The sequence below is a fragment of the Diceros bicornis genome, chromosome 5, assembly GCF_020826845.1.
Source record: "Diceros bicornis minor isolate mBicDic1 chromosome 5, mDicBic1.mat.cur, whole genome shotgun sequence".
Taxonomy (NCBI): domain Eukaryota; kingdom Metazoa; phylum Chordata; class Mammalia; order Perissodactyla; family Rhinocerotidae; genus Diceros; species Diceros bicornis.
Genome location: NC_080744.1, coordinates 64,684,305 through 64,700,752, shown reverse-complemented (window position 1 = coordinate 64,700,752; position 16,448 = coordinate 64,684,305). Strand labels below are relative to the sequence as shown.

Here is a 16,448-nt window from a genome sequence, read left to right as displayed (position 1 = left end):
GCCTCTCAGGTCTCCTGACACACTGCATCAAATATACATTCCAGGAGAGCCGCTTGTGTTCACATTTCCCTGCTGCAGCCTGGGTCCCAGCCAAGGGAGATGCTGTGTGTGAGGCTGTGCTCTGCCCTGTTCACTCCAAGACGGCTTTGGCCTGGAGACCAGGATATTTCCTCCGTGCCCCCGCACATTTGCCCGTCCAGAACACAGTCCGGCTCCCTGTGCCTCAGCCACCATAAATCAGCCAGCCACACGCTTTCGCCCTCAGTGCTTCTGAATATTAGGGGAAAGGATTTGCCTTTTCCTGCTTGGCTCTTGGGGCTTCTGCATTGACATGTGAGTTATGTCATTATTTTTCTAAGCGATAGAAATCTAGTCAATGATTTGTAGCAATCACTGCTGTGCAGTGTATGCTGAAAGGCTCCATATAGCCTTACAGAAGGAAGCAGAAACCTAGCAAATTAGTCTTACTTCCTTGACACAATTCTGTGATGGGCTGGTATTAGGTCAAGCTGAAATCAGGTGCCGTGATTAAAAGATTATTACAGTGTGAAACAGACAGTCATCTCGTGAATTAGGAAATATTTTCCAGGAAACCAAGAGAGGCAAGTCATTGGAGTCAAAGGTTACCCAGTGCAAGGGGGGCAATAAAAGGCAACTGGGTGCAGCAAGAATAAAACTGTTACCATACCCTTTTTCTTGAACTCCATCACCCGTGGCCATGCAAAACTGTTTTCTTCCTGTCTTTTCTGCCTTGTTGGCTCTCCCTGTGACCCAAACCAGGACTAGAAAAATATCAACAATAACCCAGCCCCTACTAATGAGCTGTGTACACAGGTTAAGGACTCTTACACTCTGACCTCTTTGATTATTATCTCACGCTGCGATCTCAAAAACCGGACATCTCAAGACCTACCCTCTCATTCAGACTGCTTTCCTGTATTACTAGTTTCTTCCTGCTGACGGCCACCCAAGACGCATAATAAAAAGACCCAGTCACCAGCTCCACACCAAGCCCTCCTCCTGCAGAGCTTTCCTACTTCAGTGGTAGCAACACCATCCTCACAGTGAATAAAGCTCAAAGCTTAGCTAGGTTTCTGTGACCCCCTCCCGTGTGCCCTGGGCCGTCTGGAGCCAACTCTCAATTCTTCGTTTGTATTGTCTCTCAGATTAACTCTTTCCTCTCCACTCCATCTTCTACCAGCCTCTTCCAAATCATCATTCAGATGATTACAGTTAGTGTTTCTCTGATTTCCCCATGTACCTTTGTTGTTCTCTATTCTGTTCCACTGATCTGTGTGCCTGTACCTCTGCCAATACCATATAGTCTTGATTACTGTCGCTATGTAAGTCTTGAAACCTGGTAGACTGATTCCTCCTACTTTATTCTTCTTTTTCAAAATTATTTTCAGAATTTTGACTACGATATATCTTGGTATCGATTTCCTTTTGGGTTTATCATATTCGGAATTCACTACACTTCTTGAATCTGTAGGTTTGTGTCTTATCCTAACTTGGGGAAGTTTTCAGCAATTAGTTCATCAAGTACTTTTTTAGTCCCACCCTCTTTCTTCTCTCCTAGGATTTCAAAGGCACAAATGTCAGATCTTTTGTTATAGTCCTACAGGTCCCTGAGGATCTGTTCTTTTTTCCTTTCCCCAGTCTATTTTCTCTCTGTTATTCAGATTGGGTAATTTTTTATTTATTTTTTTTTTTAGTGAGGAAGATTAGCCCTGAGCTAACATCTGTTGCCAATCCTCTTCTTTTTGCTGAGGGAGATTGGCCATGGGCTAACATCTGTGCCCATCTTCCTCTACTTTATATGTGGGACGCCTGCCACAGCATGGCTTGATAAGCAGTGCGAAGGTCGATGCTCGGGATCCAAACCTGTGAATCTCGGGCCAACTAAGCGGAGCGCGTGAACTTAACCACTACACCACTGGGCTGGCCCCCAGATTGGGTAATTTTTAGGGGTATATCTTCAAATTCACTGATTCTTTCCTTTGTCATCTCCATTCTGCTGTGCAGTCCATCCAATGAGATTTTATTTCAGTTACTATATTTTTCAGTTCTAAAATTTTCATTTGGTTCTTCTTTATGTCTTCTATTTCTTTGCTGAGACTTTCTGTTTTTTCTCATTTGTTTCAAGCATGTTAATAATTGCTCACTGAAGCATTTTTATGATAGCTGCTTTAAAATCTTTGTCAGATAATTCCCACATCTCTGTCATCTCAGTGTTGGCATCTATTGATTGTCTTTTTACATTCAGTTTGAGATCTTCCTGGTTTTTGGTATGACAAATGATTTTCAATCAAAACCTGGACAATTTAGGTATTATGTTATAATACCAGATCTCATTTAAACTTTCCATTTTAGCTGGCTTCCTCTGACACTGCTCCAGCAGAGGAAGGGGGACCCCACCTCATTGTGGCTAGGTGAGGACAGAAGTCTAGGTTCCCCACTCTGTGTCCACTGACACCCAAGGGGGAAGGGGGACTCATCATTACTGCTGAGCAGTGGCGGGAGTTTCAGCTCCCCACAGGCCTCCATTGATACTTCCCTGGATGAGAGGGGGTAGGAGTACCCCATTACTGTGCCTAATGTGGCCTCCACTGGTACCACTGGTGTGTATGTGTCAGGGTGGGGGGACAGGAGGGGATGCATGGCCTCATTACTGCTGGGTGATGGTAAGAGTCTGGACTCTCCACCAGGCTTCCTCTGACCACCCCAGCAGGGAGGGGGAGGGATGTCTTATTGCTGCTCAGTGGGAGTAGAAGTCCAGGCGCCCCACATGTCTCAACTGAGAAACAGGCCCTCAGAAATGGTCTAGGCTATCACCATTCATTTACGAATAAAGAATTAGTAACCCCAGAGATGGAGAATGGATTGCTGGAGGTCAAATGGCAAGTTAGTGGCAAAGTCAAGACTCCACACCCATGCTCTTGGCTCCAAGAGGACATGTCTATAAACCAAAGAGCCTCTAAAGCACAGGAAGAATGCCAGCCCCCCACCCAACATAATAATGAAAAATCTCACTGGCCAAAGGATAGTGGCTTTCTCCCTTCACATCCTGCCAGACCCCAGGCCAGAAAGCACACGTTGTTATGCACCATCATTCCCTAAACAACACAAACACACATCTACTCAAGACAGGCCTTCCATCCAACATACACAGCCAAAGCACGCTCGGGAGCCAAGAACTACAGCATCACAGTCACCTTCAGGGCTGGTGGTCTTCCATCTGGAGAAGATCCTGGCTTTCCTACCGTTGGAATCCCTGATACTAAGATACACCCAGGAGCCAGGAACTCAGAGCAGCCAACAGGCCAGGCGCCCCCCTCCTGGCTGAAGAGCGGGGTCTGCACCCAGCTGGAGGCGCCTTCCTTAGACCTGAGGCCTCTTGTCTGGCCCTGGCCTGCAGTCTCAGCACAGCACTGCTTATTCTCCGGCAAGGGAAAGCTGGTGACCCAAGAGGGAAACTGCCTTCTGACAGCCTTTGTTTTTGTTTCCATTTAAAAAGGTTAGTGACTTTACTGCATGTGGAAAGAACCAAAGTAACAATTTCAAAGAGGCTCAGCATGTTTTGGAGTTGATCAAATATTAAGAACTTCTGGGTGGGGAGGAAAGGAAAGAGAAGTGAGGGAACAAAAGTTTATCCCACATTCACCATATGCCAGACATACGCCTTGGTGCTCCTTCCATGCCTTCCCCTGGCTTCTGCAATAAATACTCCAGCCAGAATCAAGATCCAAAGCCGTTACCACAGGCCATCAGGCTGTTGCAAGTCAGGCAGAGTTACTAGACTCCAGGATGGTAGACAACAATGAACAATTTTATGGTATACAATTTGAATCATGAAATAGAATGATATAACAATATTAATAAAGTCATTTGATGCCTAAATTTTGAAATAATATGATTTAAGTTTTTAAATTCATTAAAATAACTACTTAAAGAATTACAAATTGTGCTGAAGTAATTGCCTTCGTTGTTATCACCCAGGCTAATAAATACCCACAATCTTTTGATAGAACTTGTGAATTAAGTTACACCCTTATGAGCACTGGAACGTCTGTGAGTGATTTTGTTGACTATCAGAATATTTTAACATTCACTCTTTTTACAATTTAAAATAATTTTCAAATCCTATAGTCATCTAGACCAAGGGCCAGCAAACTCTGGCCAGTGGGCCAAACCTGATCCACTGCCTATTTTTGTCACATTTTCAAGTGATTGAACAAATACTGAAAGAATACTATTTTATGACATGAAAACTATATGAAATTCAAATTGCAGAGTCCATAAATAAAATTTCACTGGAACACAGCCCTGCCCATTCATTTACGTATTTGTCTATGGCTGCTTTTGTGCTCAAAAGGCATAGTTGATTAGTTGCAACGAAGACCATACCGCCTGTAAAACCGAAGTATTAACTCTCTGGCCCTTTACAAAAAAAGTCTCCCGACCCCTGATCTAGACAGTCTGTCAAATGGTGGTGCCAGATTAAAAACACACTGAGATGACGATGATAACCACCACCACCACCAGCTTGGCTATTGAGAAAGCCAAATAACCGTCATGAGATACTAAATGGGCAATTTATGAGCGGGCCCACTGCGCAATGTTAGAGATAACACTGACAATATGAAAAGCAACATTAAAGCAAAACTATGCATTCTGAGAATGTATCAAGCACACACACGCTCTTTACATTTATTCTGTCGAGAAAAGATAGTCTGAATTACGAGAGATCTGCATTCTGTGAGGTCTTCAAGAATACAGCCCTCCCATAAAATACACCAGGATTCCACTTCCTTTCTCCCTCACCGCACAGCACTGTCCCCTTTTAGGGTGCAGCCCTTCTCAAGTCTCTCTGAATTCCCACCAATCTCAGCGCGGCACCCTTTTTCTGGGCCTCCATTCTTCCTGGTGCATAATGTTTATCACACAGACCATCCTCTCTGCCTGCCCCCTCCCGGGCTGTAAGTACCCCAAAGGCAGGAAGGCCATCTTCTTTATCTTTAAGATGGCCAGATGTTCCAGTGTGCGTTAAGGCACATAGTAGGCCCTTTGTTTCGTTGTAGAAATGAACAAACACTGTCCATATGCTGTCTCCTCTCACTCCTGTGGCATGGACGCTGATTATCAGTCCATTTCACAAACAAGGAAACTGAAGCTCAAAGGGGATAAGCCGCGCAGGCAATAAGTGGCCAAATCAGGACTGGAATTCACACCGTGTACAATGCAGGGTGCTGCTACCTGATGCATGGTAGGGGCCCAGAAAGTACTGGATGCAGGAGTGAATGAATGCATAGCAATGCCCATGCAGAACCACTAAAGCATATTAGCACAATCCCAGAAGTCGCCAAGACCCTCCACTTCACTATGCTCAGTGAAAGAAGTCAGTCACAAAAGACCACATGTTGAATGATTCCATTTATATGTGAACACTGACATAATTTCCCTGTATGGAACTCAGCAAGTCTCCACCTCATAGCACCTCTTATGTCCCTTGCTAGGAGCGAGGTGTTGAGTTCCTCGGATGTAAGCCTGAGGAAAGAACTACCTAATCAGGAAAAGACAGGGGAGGCAGAAAACAAGCACCCATTCTGTTTCTGGGCACGCTCACCTGGGCCTCCCAGGTGCACTTTCTCTGAAGAGCCCCTGAGCAGCATTAACCTTATTAGACCAGCTCCTGCTTTTGACCTGGTAATTATAGGCCGGGGAACTGATTTTCCAAAACGGAACATGAGATCGGAAAAAAAAATAACCGTAAATTGAACATTCATGTTAGTCGTCCTAATTTTTTGATTAGGGAAAAACTAGAAACACCCCAACAGAGGGTGGGGAATCGCTAAGGAAACCATGATGGAGCAAAAGGATGGAAACTGTTATTATGCTTAAAAATGGGAACGCTGGTTAGGTCAAGAGAAATGTTTACACAACATCATTCTACGTGAAAAAGACAAATGTGCACATGCTTAAATTCAAATATAGGCAAATATCAAGGAGAAGACAGAGCAATATAAGGAGTTAGTGTACTATGCAGCTATGTGGCAGGGAGGAACAGGAGAAGGAGGAAGGCGAGGAGGAGGGAGGAAGGGAGGGATAGAGGGATGTTTTGGTCAAGTTACATATACAGTGAAACTCAAGTTAAAAAATAACACTGTTGTGGAATTATAAATTATACAGTCTTTCTGGAAGGCCAGTTTGACTCTATGTATCAAATACCTTAAGAGTATTTATGTCTTTTGTCCGAGAAACAGCACTACGCAGCAATATAAGTACAAAAAATGCACAAAAGAAGCAGTTTTATTTATAAATAATCTTAAAAAACTGAAAACAACCAACATGGCTAAAAATAGGGGACTGTTTAAGCAAACACGAATATTTTTAAAAATACTCTGCAGTCACTAAAAAAATCATGTTTTGGAAGACCATTGAATATTTAGTACACAGGGAAAATGTTTATTATGTATTGTTTAGTACACAGGGAAAATGTTTATTATGTATTGTTAAGTGAAAAAAGTAGTGGACAAAACAATATGTTCAGCATGACACCAGTTTTAAAAAACTGTGTGTGTGTGTGTGTGTGTGTGTGTGTGTGTAGACAGAGAGAGACCAGAAAGATACACATTAAAAATAAGTGTCATTATTGGTTGGGGAATTATGGCATGATTTTTATTTTCCTTCTTTGGGTTTTTCTATATTTCCAAAGTTTTCTACAATAAATATACCTTGCCTTTGAAATCAGAAAAAATAAAGTATTACATCTAAAAACTTAGAAAGCAAATCAGCAATGCTGTCATCAACATGCAGCGTTTGACACCAGGGTCCACCTGGAGTGAAAAGCAATGCAGCAGACTGTGCCCAGGCTAAAATGTCCACACAGCACCCAAACGAGGCGGACTGTGGCAAAGCTGGCTCCAAACCCTCTAGCCCATTCCTCCCGGGCAGGGGTCCACTGCACCCACACCGCCTCTGCAGGACACATCCCAATAGGCTTTTCCAACGGCACCATCCAAGGGCAGCACAACATGGCGTCCGGAGGAAGGAAGCCCGGCACCCCTGCAACTCCCAGACATGGGAACGCAGCCCGTCCCCACCCCGCTGCACCCCACACTCAGGCGGCAGCACTCACTCCACCCGCCCACGGTTCTACAGCTCCTTCGCATCTGCCCACAGTAAAAAGTAAGCACCCTTTGTGTTGCATCTGTTTGGGACTGTAGCTCCACCCCTTTTCTAAGCAAATAGTCAGCCTCATTTTTTTTTTTTTTTTTTTTGTGAGGGAGATCAGCCCTGAGCTAACATCTGTGCCAATCCTCCTCTTTTTGCTGAGGAAGACGGGCTCTGAGCTAACATCTATTGCCAATCCTCCTCCTTTTTTTCTTTTTCCCCCAAAGCCCCAGTAGATAGTTGTATGTCATAGTTGCACATCCTTCTAGTTGCTGTATGTGGACGCGGCCTCAGCGTGGCCGGAGCAGCGGTACGTAGGTGCGCGCCGGGATCCGAACCAGGGCCACCAGTAGTGGAGCATGGGCACTTAACTGCTAAGCCACGGAGCAGGCCCAGCCTCACTTTTTATTTTAAAAGTGGGTTACACAGCAATAAAAAGGAATGAAGTACTGACGCATGCTTCAACATGGATGAACCTCGAAAACATTATTCTTAGTGCAAGAAGCCAGTCACAAAAGACCACACAGCATATGATTCCATTTATATGAAATGTTCAGAATCCATAGAGACAGAAAGTAGACTAGTGGTTTCCAGGGCCCAGGGGTAGGGAGGCGTGGGGAGTGACTATTAATGGGTATGGAGTTTCTTTTTGAGGTGATGAAAATATTCTGAAATTAGATAATGGTGATGGTTGTACAACTTTGTGAGTAAATTAAAAACGACTGAACTGTACATTTTAAAATGGTAAATTTTATGGTATGTGAATAATATCTCATTTTTTAAAAAAATTTAAGTGGGTTACAATTAGACTTTTCAGTGGGTTACAATTAGACTGAAGTTAGTGAACTGCCCATTGGTTCCCCCAGAGCACATGTTTTGGAGTCAGATGACTTGGAATTCAAATATCACTCTGACATCTACTTGCTGTGTGAGCCCAAGCAAGTTTCTTAACCTCTCCGAGCCTCAGTTGTCTAGGCTGTAGACTAGGAATACTAATGTCTAGTTCACATGGATTATTGAGAGGATTAAATAAGTGAATGCAGGTAAATCCACGTACCTGACAGGGAACTCTGTAAACAGCAGTTCCTTCTCCCTTAGCTGGCCAGAAGATCCTTTGAACTTTAAGCAAAATGAAACCCTGGGCCTTGACTAAAACATCAAAAGTCAAGCAGGGCCTGGGTACCTGTCTGTTCTAGAAAAGACACCAAATGGAGCGAGAGGCTGGAATGTCAGTGCACACCCTGTAATAAGACTTCAAAACATGAAGACACAGCTCCACCCCCAAGGCTCACCTTATAACCAGCAATAAACTCCCCCGCACAGTCTCAAAGGGCCTCATGTCCACTGTCGGGTTTGACCCTCTTCTCAACCATTAGATAAATGTGACTATTATTAGCTTCCATCAAGGGTCAGGCAATGGGAGCTCAGAGAAGCCAGAAAAGGGACAGAGCTGTGGTCTGCAATCCGGTCAGTCTGTCTCCACAGCTCCTAAGTTTGCTCTCAAGGCAGCTGCCCTCTCTATCCTCAGCCACTGCGCTCGGGGCCGTCAGGCCACAGCAAGGCTGGCAATGGGCAGAGCTGGTACAGAAGTGGCCGTGCCACAAGAGGACCAGGCAGGCCTCACTGCCCACCACCAGGTCTGGCCACCAAGCATGGAGGCAGGGGACAAGGGGCACGGTAGTGTAATCTAAAGGGCAGCCGGAGGCCAGGGAGCCAGCAGCAAAGGAGGGGTGAGAGGACGAGAATTCAAGGCATGTGAAGGTCAGGGGTCAAACAAGCAAGATCAATCAAAGGGTTTGTCGCCAGTTCACTCAAAGCAAGTTGGAGACCTGGAAGAGAAGCACTTATATCCTTCCCAGAGAAGACGTGGTCTTTGGATTCAACTAGAGAGGTGAGAAAAAAATGATGGCTACCATCCACATGGCACTCCTACATGCCCGAAACTGCTTTAAGCATCTTACATGTATGTATTATTATTACCCCCATTTTACAAACAGAGACCTGTAGCACGAGAGGCTAAGGAAACTGTGCAGGGACCACAGCCAAGTGGAGCCAAGCCAGAACTCAGGGAGCTGCCTCCAAGGGCTCCCACCCTCAGCATCACGCTGCTGCCTGACCTGGGGACGGAGGTGGACCCCACTGCTGGAGACGTTGACCACCCAGTGCCAGCCTCCCTCCTCCACCTTCCTTGAAATGACAAGCGGTCAGAGGCACTGTGTTTTAGGAGGAAAAGTCTGTTTGGCAAATACAAATTGGTAACTTGCTGATATGATCAGAAGGCTTCCAAGAAGGAAGCAGGTAGAGCAGCCTCCCAGCAGTCGGTGTATCCATTTTCACAAGAAATTAATCTTCTCTCTCTTGACTGAGCCTCCAAGAAAAATGGTTAAGTCAAAGATGTGGCTTGTCACTCCACCCCGCTGGTAGTCATGAGGCTGCATCCCTGCCATAAATCAAAGGCCATGCTGCCCTTTCACCAGATGCCTGCAGATAACTCCCTTGCCATTTCCCTGCTGGGGCTCAGAGGGCCACGGCCTAAAGGGTTAACATCTCAGCCTAAAGGGTTAACATCTCATTTCCTCTCGTCTTTCAAGCCTTAAGCCCCATCCTGAGCTGGGTACATTCCAAGCCCACCTGGAGCAGGTCATGACTAGCCCCAGCCCACGGTTGGCCCTTCATTTCCCCTGGCAGGAGATTAGATGGGGCGCCCATTAATCACTCATTACTTCTGTCCTCACTGCTGGCCAGCCCTCGGGCAGCCGGCCAGCTGCCTGGGAGGGTGGAGCAGGCCCAGCCGCTGCCCAGCCCAGGTCGTGGGCTGCCCAGTGCCACCCTCGTGGAACAAGACACCGCAGTGTAAGCCTGTCTCTCTGTCCTCTGGACCACACCCAAGAGGAGAGGAGCTAAGGGAGAATACTGCCAGGGAGAATGCCATGTAAGTGATCAGCTCAGGCAAGGCTCATCGGAGAAGACAACGCACACAGTACATTCCATTGAAAGATTAGGTAAAGAGAAAAAGAGACAAGCAGAAAGAGACCACTCTCCCAGGACAATGCACCATCAATAAAGAAAACTACTGCCTACCTGTTTCTTAGTTTCGTCCTTAGGAATCTAAAAGGAAACTGGGGGAGGAGAGTAGAGAGGCTGTTAAATGGATAATTCATTATCATCGTTACTGCACAGCCGTGAGTGTTCATTTGCTGGGTTTGAATATAAGGTTGCAATATTCAGCCCATTTCTTATCCCAGGCAACTTGGGGCTCCCAGACCAATCCACCCCGATCCTTTTCCCTCAGCACTTGCTCAGGCCCAGAAATAAACTCACAGTGAGCCCGATGGGGGCTGGGCGTACAGACCTTTGCAGGTAGGGTCTGGGGAGTATGCTTTCAGGACTGAACTGAAGACCCCTTTGACCAAAAGAGGGCTATCCTCCTGGCCTGGGCTACAGTGCTCCATTGCTCACTCCTTAGAGTCAAGCTCAAAGCCTCTGTTGAAAAGCATGTGCCACCTGGGATAAAGTGGCTTATTAACACACCACCTGTCACTAGAACATTGAATCATTGTAAAGGCAGCCTAGGGCTGTGGTGCTCAAACCCCAACACGCAGAAGAATCACCTGAGGCAGTCTTAAAAATGCTAATTCCCAGGCCCTGCCTCCATCCTGGAATCTGGTTTTCTCCCCACCAGATCCTAATTCTGATTTAGATGCTCCAAAGACAACCCTTTCAGGAAATAATGATATAGTGGAAAGAGCACCAGACTTAGAGAGCCAGGTTCTAAGTTTAAGTTCAAAACCCAAGTTGTTGACCTCAGGCAAGGAAGCTGGAGTTTTCTTCCTTGTAAGATGTGGATGATAATGTCTGGGTCACAGGTTGCTGGGTGGATTAAAGCACCAAGCATAGCACATACCAGTGCTCACTAAACGTGACCTGCATGAGTTCATCGGCCAGCGAGGCTCCAGAAACCAGAGAAGTCAGTTTTGACTTCTGGAAAGAAACAAGGGCAAATCAGGCCCAGAAGATGAGGGGTGTCCCAGCATCAGTCCACAGGTCCTGCAGAGGAGGAGTGAAGGGAGGGGGGTCCTGAAAGGAGTCAAGAGTCAGCAACGCAGCCTCAAGCCAGAGCCTCCCACGGAAGCCCCCCTTCCCAGTGTCAGCCTGGTCAGGCGTTAGCTCCCATTGCTAATCCATTATTGTCACAGAGAAGACAATCAGTGAACACACAAGAAACCTTTACATCCACACATATGTAAATAGATATCACAATTCTACACACGCAAAAAAGGAAAGATACAAAGTGGGACAAGTGAGAGAAGAGGAGAAAGAAGGGAAAAGTGGGGTGGCAGGTCAAACCCAATCCCATTTTCAAGTTTGCTGGTGCTGGTAACGAGCTGGCACTGTGGTCCACAGCCTGGGATAGGCCCCAGGAGAAGCCAAGGGGCTGCTCTGGAGAAACCAGGGTGGCTGGGGAGATGGGGCTCGTCCACTAGAACATGTCCAGACCGAACAGACTACAGGGGAGCACATAAGATGGGTTCGGCAAGGGAGAGGTGGGTGTGTGCAAGAAGGGGTGAGATACACTTCTGGCAAAATTTAGATTAGTAGAGGCGAAATCCGAATTTCTGAGCTGGGGTGGGGTCATACAAAACTGTGATAAAGAGACTAGGTAAGTGCAGTGAAAGGTTTCAAGCAGGAAAGAGTTGGGCTGCTCTTGGATCAATAAAGTAGACTCGAAATAAGACAAGTTTTAAATGCCCAGATGAAGAATGACCTTGATTTAACCATCCATACCAGCACTTTCACATCTCTAGGTCTTTGCTCAAGCTCTTCTCTCTGCCTGGCATGCCCTCCCTCCTTCCAGCCTTTCCCATTTCCTTGAACTCCTCCTCATGCTTCAAAGCCCAGCTGTAACTTTCCTAGCTCCTCCCATGCAGAAAAAATTTCTCCCTCATCTGTGTCTCCTTGACGTTTTCCACGCCCCCAATGTTTTGCATTGTTTTGTGGTTTTTTCTTTACGTATCTTTCTCTCCTGGCTGGCTATTTATCATCTCTAGCCTGTCAACAAATGGTGGGCAAGGATATTGTCTTGTTCTTAGTTTAAGCCCCAGCACACAGTAACAGTCCCTGGCACAAAGCAGATGCCCAAAAACATCGGTTAGAGAATTAAATAGAAGTGAAGACTGGGGAGCCACCGTGATTTCTTGAGAGGAATGATGTGGTGGAATCAGAATTTTAGGAATATTAATCTGTCAGCGTAAAAGAAGATGGATTAAAATGAAGAAAGCAACTTTCGGCCAGGAGTCAAGCAGGGAGATTATTACTGTAATGTGGACTTGGTGTAAGGAGCGGGCAGAGGGAACCGAGACAGGAAGATAATTCCCTGAGATATCAGAGAAGAATGTGGAAGGGACTTGGTAATGAATGAGCTATCAATGTAGGGGACGGGATAGGGAAGTTGGGGACACTCAGCTGAGACTCCCAATCAAATGGGAGAAACAGGATGCCATGGAGAGAAATGTGGGGGACCAAGAAGAACAGGGGCAATACCTAGTGTCTCTTTAGGATAATCGATTGCAATCACAATAAGCATTTCTAGGCAGAAAAACAAAAACAAACGTCCAAGTCAAAATATCTACCCCTGATCTTACTCTCAAACTCTGGGCTGTAGATTTTATTTATTTTTTCCTAACAGCCAGTTAGAAACATTTCTTCATGGCAGGGGAGAATGAAATGAAGATAAGACCAACCTGGTGCCCTGCTCCATGCTGGACATGGAGGAGACCACATGAGCTCAAACGACAAGCCCTCCTCACAGGAGGCCATCCCGGTTCTTACTCAGTAGGGGCTCGGGTACTCTGATCACCCAAACTCATTTCCCACACCAGGACCTCCGGGAAATCCCTGCTCTAGCCCTGCAGAGGTTTCTAGGAAAGTCCCAGGACTCCCATCTGCTTCCTCGAATTAATTCCAGGGCTAGGATTTTGTTTTCTAAAGGAATTCAACTATGGTGCCAACAAAAATCTATAGGAATTGAGTAATACTGTATTTAAATCAATTTTTTTTAATGTTTGCTTCTTTGTACATTGAGGCCCGATAAGATCCTATTAAGCCCAAGCATCTCATCACCTTTATCAATGAAGCAGAAGACATATGCAGGTTACGCAGGTTTTAAGAGCTGTGCGATCTCTGAAAACTCTTTAGACTATTCTGTGCCTGGATGCCTTCAGCTGTGAAACGGCAGGTGGACAAGAGGATTCCTTAGACCTCTCTCAGGTCTCTATTTCTCTTATTTCAAATTCCAGTACGATCGTTTCCGCTACCCAGGTACAAGGCTTCAGATTCACTTACTGCCTGCGAAGGGGCGAAGGGATGCGCGGTGGGGGTCACAAAGGAGACGGAAGAGACGCAAGCATGCACATCTAATAGGCAGTAGTGGAGGTTGGGGGCGCGGGGCTGGGCGGAGACTGCCTAGGAAACACCAGACCCACAAATTCCAGATGCTAAGTGGGCCTGAGAACGCCCTGAAAGCCCCTTCCCAAGTTAGGGCTGACATTATTTCACAAAAGAAAATATTAACTTCCAAATCGCTAAAGCTCCAAGGTGAGCTAGTTCCGTTAAAGCTAGTTCCATCAGCGCGCCAAGGGACTGCAGGTACTGGGGCTGCGCTTGAGGAAGTGTCCCGAGTTGGCGGAAACAGCCCATCTACTCGGGCTCCCAGAGGCGCTAGGTTCTTAGCTGAGACACACACACAGATTTGAGGCTTTCTAGAAAACGGCGTGGCCGAGGCCCCAGGCTGGGGCTCCCGCGCGCCCACCGAGTCTCGACCAGCTCTCTGGCCCCAGGCGGAGGTAGGTAGGCGAGGAGGTGGGGGCGCACACGCTGGGTGTGCACTCGCCGGTCCCCTCGGTCTCGAGCCAGAGAGCGCGGGCCCCGACTCGGGGACGGCCCAGGTTGACTGTCCCTAGACTTTCAGATTTGGAGGGTGGAGGGGTGAGTACTGGCGCCGGGACAGGGCAAATCCCCCAGGAAGGGACGAGGAGAGAAGGAGGCGCACCGTCGGCACGGATCAGGCGCGCGCTGGCTCCCCGAGCCCGGTGCGGGCACAGCCCCCCGGCGCCCCGGACACACCCACCGCGCCCCGCCGCCCGCGCCAGCCCGCCCCGCGGTCCAGAGGGGGCCCGAAGGCGGGCGGCGGCCAGGCCGGGTCGCGGCCGCGCGAGTGGGGCGCAGAGGGCGCAGGGCGCGCGGCGCGGGCGGCTCTGCTCACCTGGCGGTCCGCGTCCCGGAGCGGCCGGCGGCCGCCTCGCCTCGCCCCCGCGTGGTTCCCGGCGCCGGGCAGCCCCGAGCCCGCCGCATGGACAGCCGCCGCCGCCGCCGCCGCCGCCCCGCGCCCGCCCTGAACGGGCTCCCGCTGCGCCCCGGTTCCGCGTCGGGCTGCGCGGGCGGCCAGCGGCTCGGGCGCGCGCGGAGAACTCTGGCTCCGAGTTTGCGATCGGAGAGCCGGGATTCGCGCTCCCTCGGTCCCTCCTCCCTCCCCCACTCGCGGCCTCCTGCTGTCATCTGGAGCCGCTCCTGCCGCCCCCTGGCGGCCGCCTCGGGAAGGACCGGCCCCCCGACCCACCCCCGCGACCCCAGAGGGGCCCCTTACAACGATGAGCGTGGCTGATCCCTGGGCACCGAGAGAACCGTAGAGGGGAGGACAGTCTAGACCGAGGCAACGAGGACAGGAGGGTGGCGAGAGTGGAAAGAAAAGTGGTCCAGGCTGGCCGGGACCAGCCAAGTGAGAGGAGAAGGGGTGAGACCGGGAGTAAGCTAGGGCCAGCTGGTGGAAGGCTTTGAATTCCGCGTTATCTTATCCTTAGGTTCGTGGGAGCCGTGGAAGGACTGAAGCTCAGGAGGGACATGGGCATTCTTGCGTTTTGGAACAGCCATTCTGGCTGCATCGGGATGGGGCTGAGGCTGGAACAGGGAGCCAGCAAGGAAAATTTTGTGCAGAGAACCAGAGCAGAGAAGGCGGTGACTCTAAGGATAGAGGAGGAGCCCTCGTCTAGAGGGCACACACAGTCACACTCACTCGCATACTCACACACGAGATAAGACCCACTGGGCTCCTTCTGAAGGCGGGGAAAAGGACAGGTGCCCTCCAAATTCTAACTCGGGTTAGACAGTAGGGGGGCCAGAGAGAACACGCTGCCTGACAGCCGGAGCCATTCAGCATTCTTTCTCGTCTTACTCAGGGCAACATTGTATGGAAAGAAAAAAGCCTACTGCCAAAAATAATAATAATGATGATAATAATAATAAAAATCAAACTTTGATCTATATATCCAAGCCCTTCTTTTCACTAATTGGGAAATATTGTTCCAAAGAGGGTATGACCAAAATTACACAGCTAATTAGCTGCAGGAAAAGTAGGAGAGCCCAGTTTCTTGACTCCTAATGCGGTGCTATGTTCTTTAAATTCAAGCTGAGAGTGAGCTTGTGAGATGCAAGTGAGGTGAAAAAATGTCCCTCAAACCTCATCATCCAGGAGGGGTGGGAGGGACCTTAAACATTGGGAGAGGCTGTCCAGACACAGGTAGTCTCCTGAATATGAGTCAGCCTGTTTGTTTATCTCTGCCTCCAAAGCCACCTGCAGGAGTTGTTTTGAAAGTGCAGGTGCGCAGGTGGGACCATGGAGGTGATGGTAGAATGCAAGCTCTCTGCCCCAGAGCCAGGCCCAGCCGGGGCTGGGTGCGGCCAGCCTGTGGGAGCACAAAGGACAGCAACTGGGCACATGGCTCCAGGAAAAAAAAAAAATTAACAAAAGAGAAAGTGGCAACCCAAGAGGTTAGGCCAAGGAAAGAGAACCAACTTTGAGGGCCGACTCCTGGCCTGGAGCCTGGGCAGAGCCAGTTCTGACTGACTCAAGCTGGCGCAAATGGGATGAAATAACTCCACGCTTGATCAAACAGATGTTGATTGGAGGTACCTGGTGTAAGTGGGATGAAATTAATTCTGAGTGTCGCGAGTCCCTGGGGTCCAGATGCAGTGGATCTAACAGCTCCAATAAATTCTGACCAGTTTAAACCCTTTAAAATGATAGAAAAATTATACAACATTGGGATATACTTAATGCCACTGAATTGTACACCTAAAAATGGTTATAATGGTAAATTTTATGTAATGCATATTTTACCACAATTTAAAAAGAGAAAGCATAACTAATAAAACGTATTCAAATTGGATGGATTTATTAATTTATTTAAGAGATCTGTACTGAGGGCTGAGTAGGGTTTTGG

At 48.0% G+C, this 16,448-nt stretch overlaps 1 protein-coding gene across 1 annotated transcript in view; it reads right to left on the bottom strand.

Moving 5' to 3' along the window:
* The window catches only part of THSD4 (thrombospondin type 1 domain containing 4), a 561,131-nt gene extending 546,533 nt beyond the window's left edge, over positions 1-14,598 (bottom strand). Inside the window, exon 1 of the mRNA XM_058541977.1 lies at positions 14,435-14,598. The gene's annotated coding sequence lies outside the window, so the exon portion shown is untranslated. The remainder of the gene's footprint in view (positions 1-14,434) is intronic.
* Positions 14,599-16,448: the final 1,850 nt, after the last annotated feature.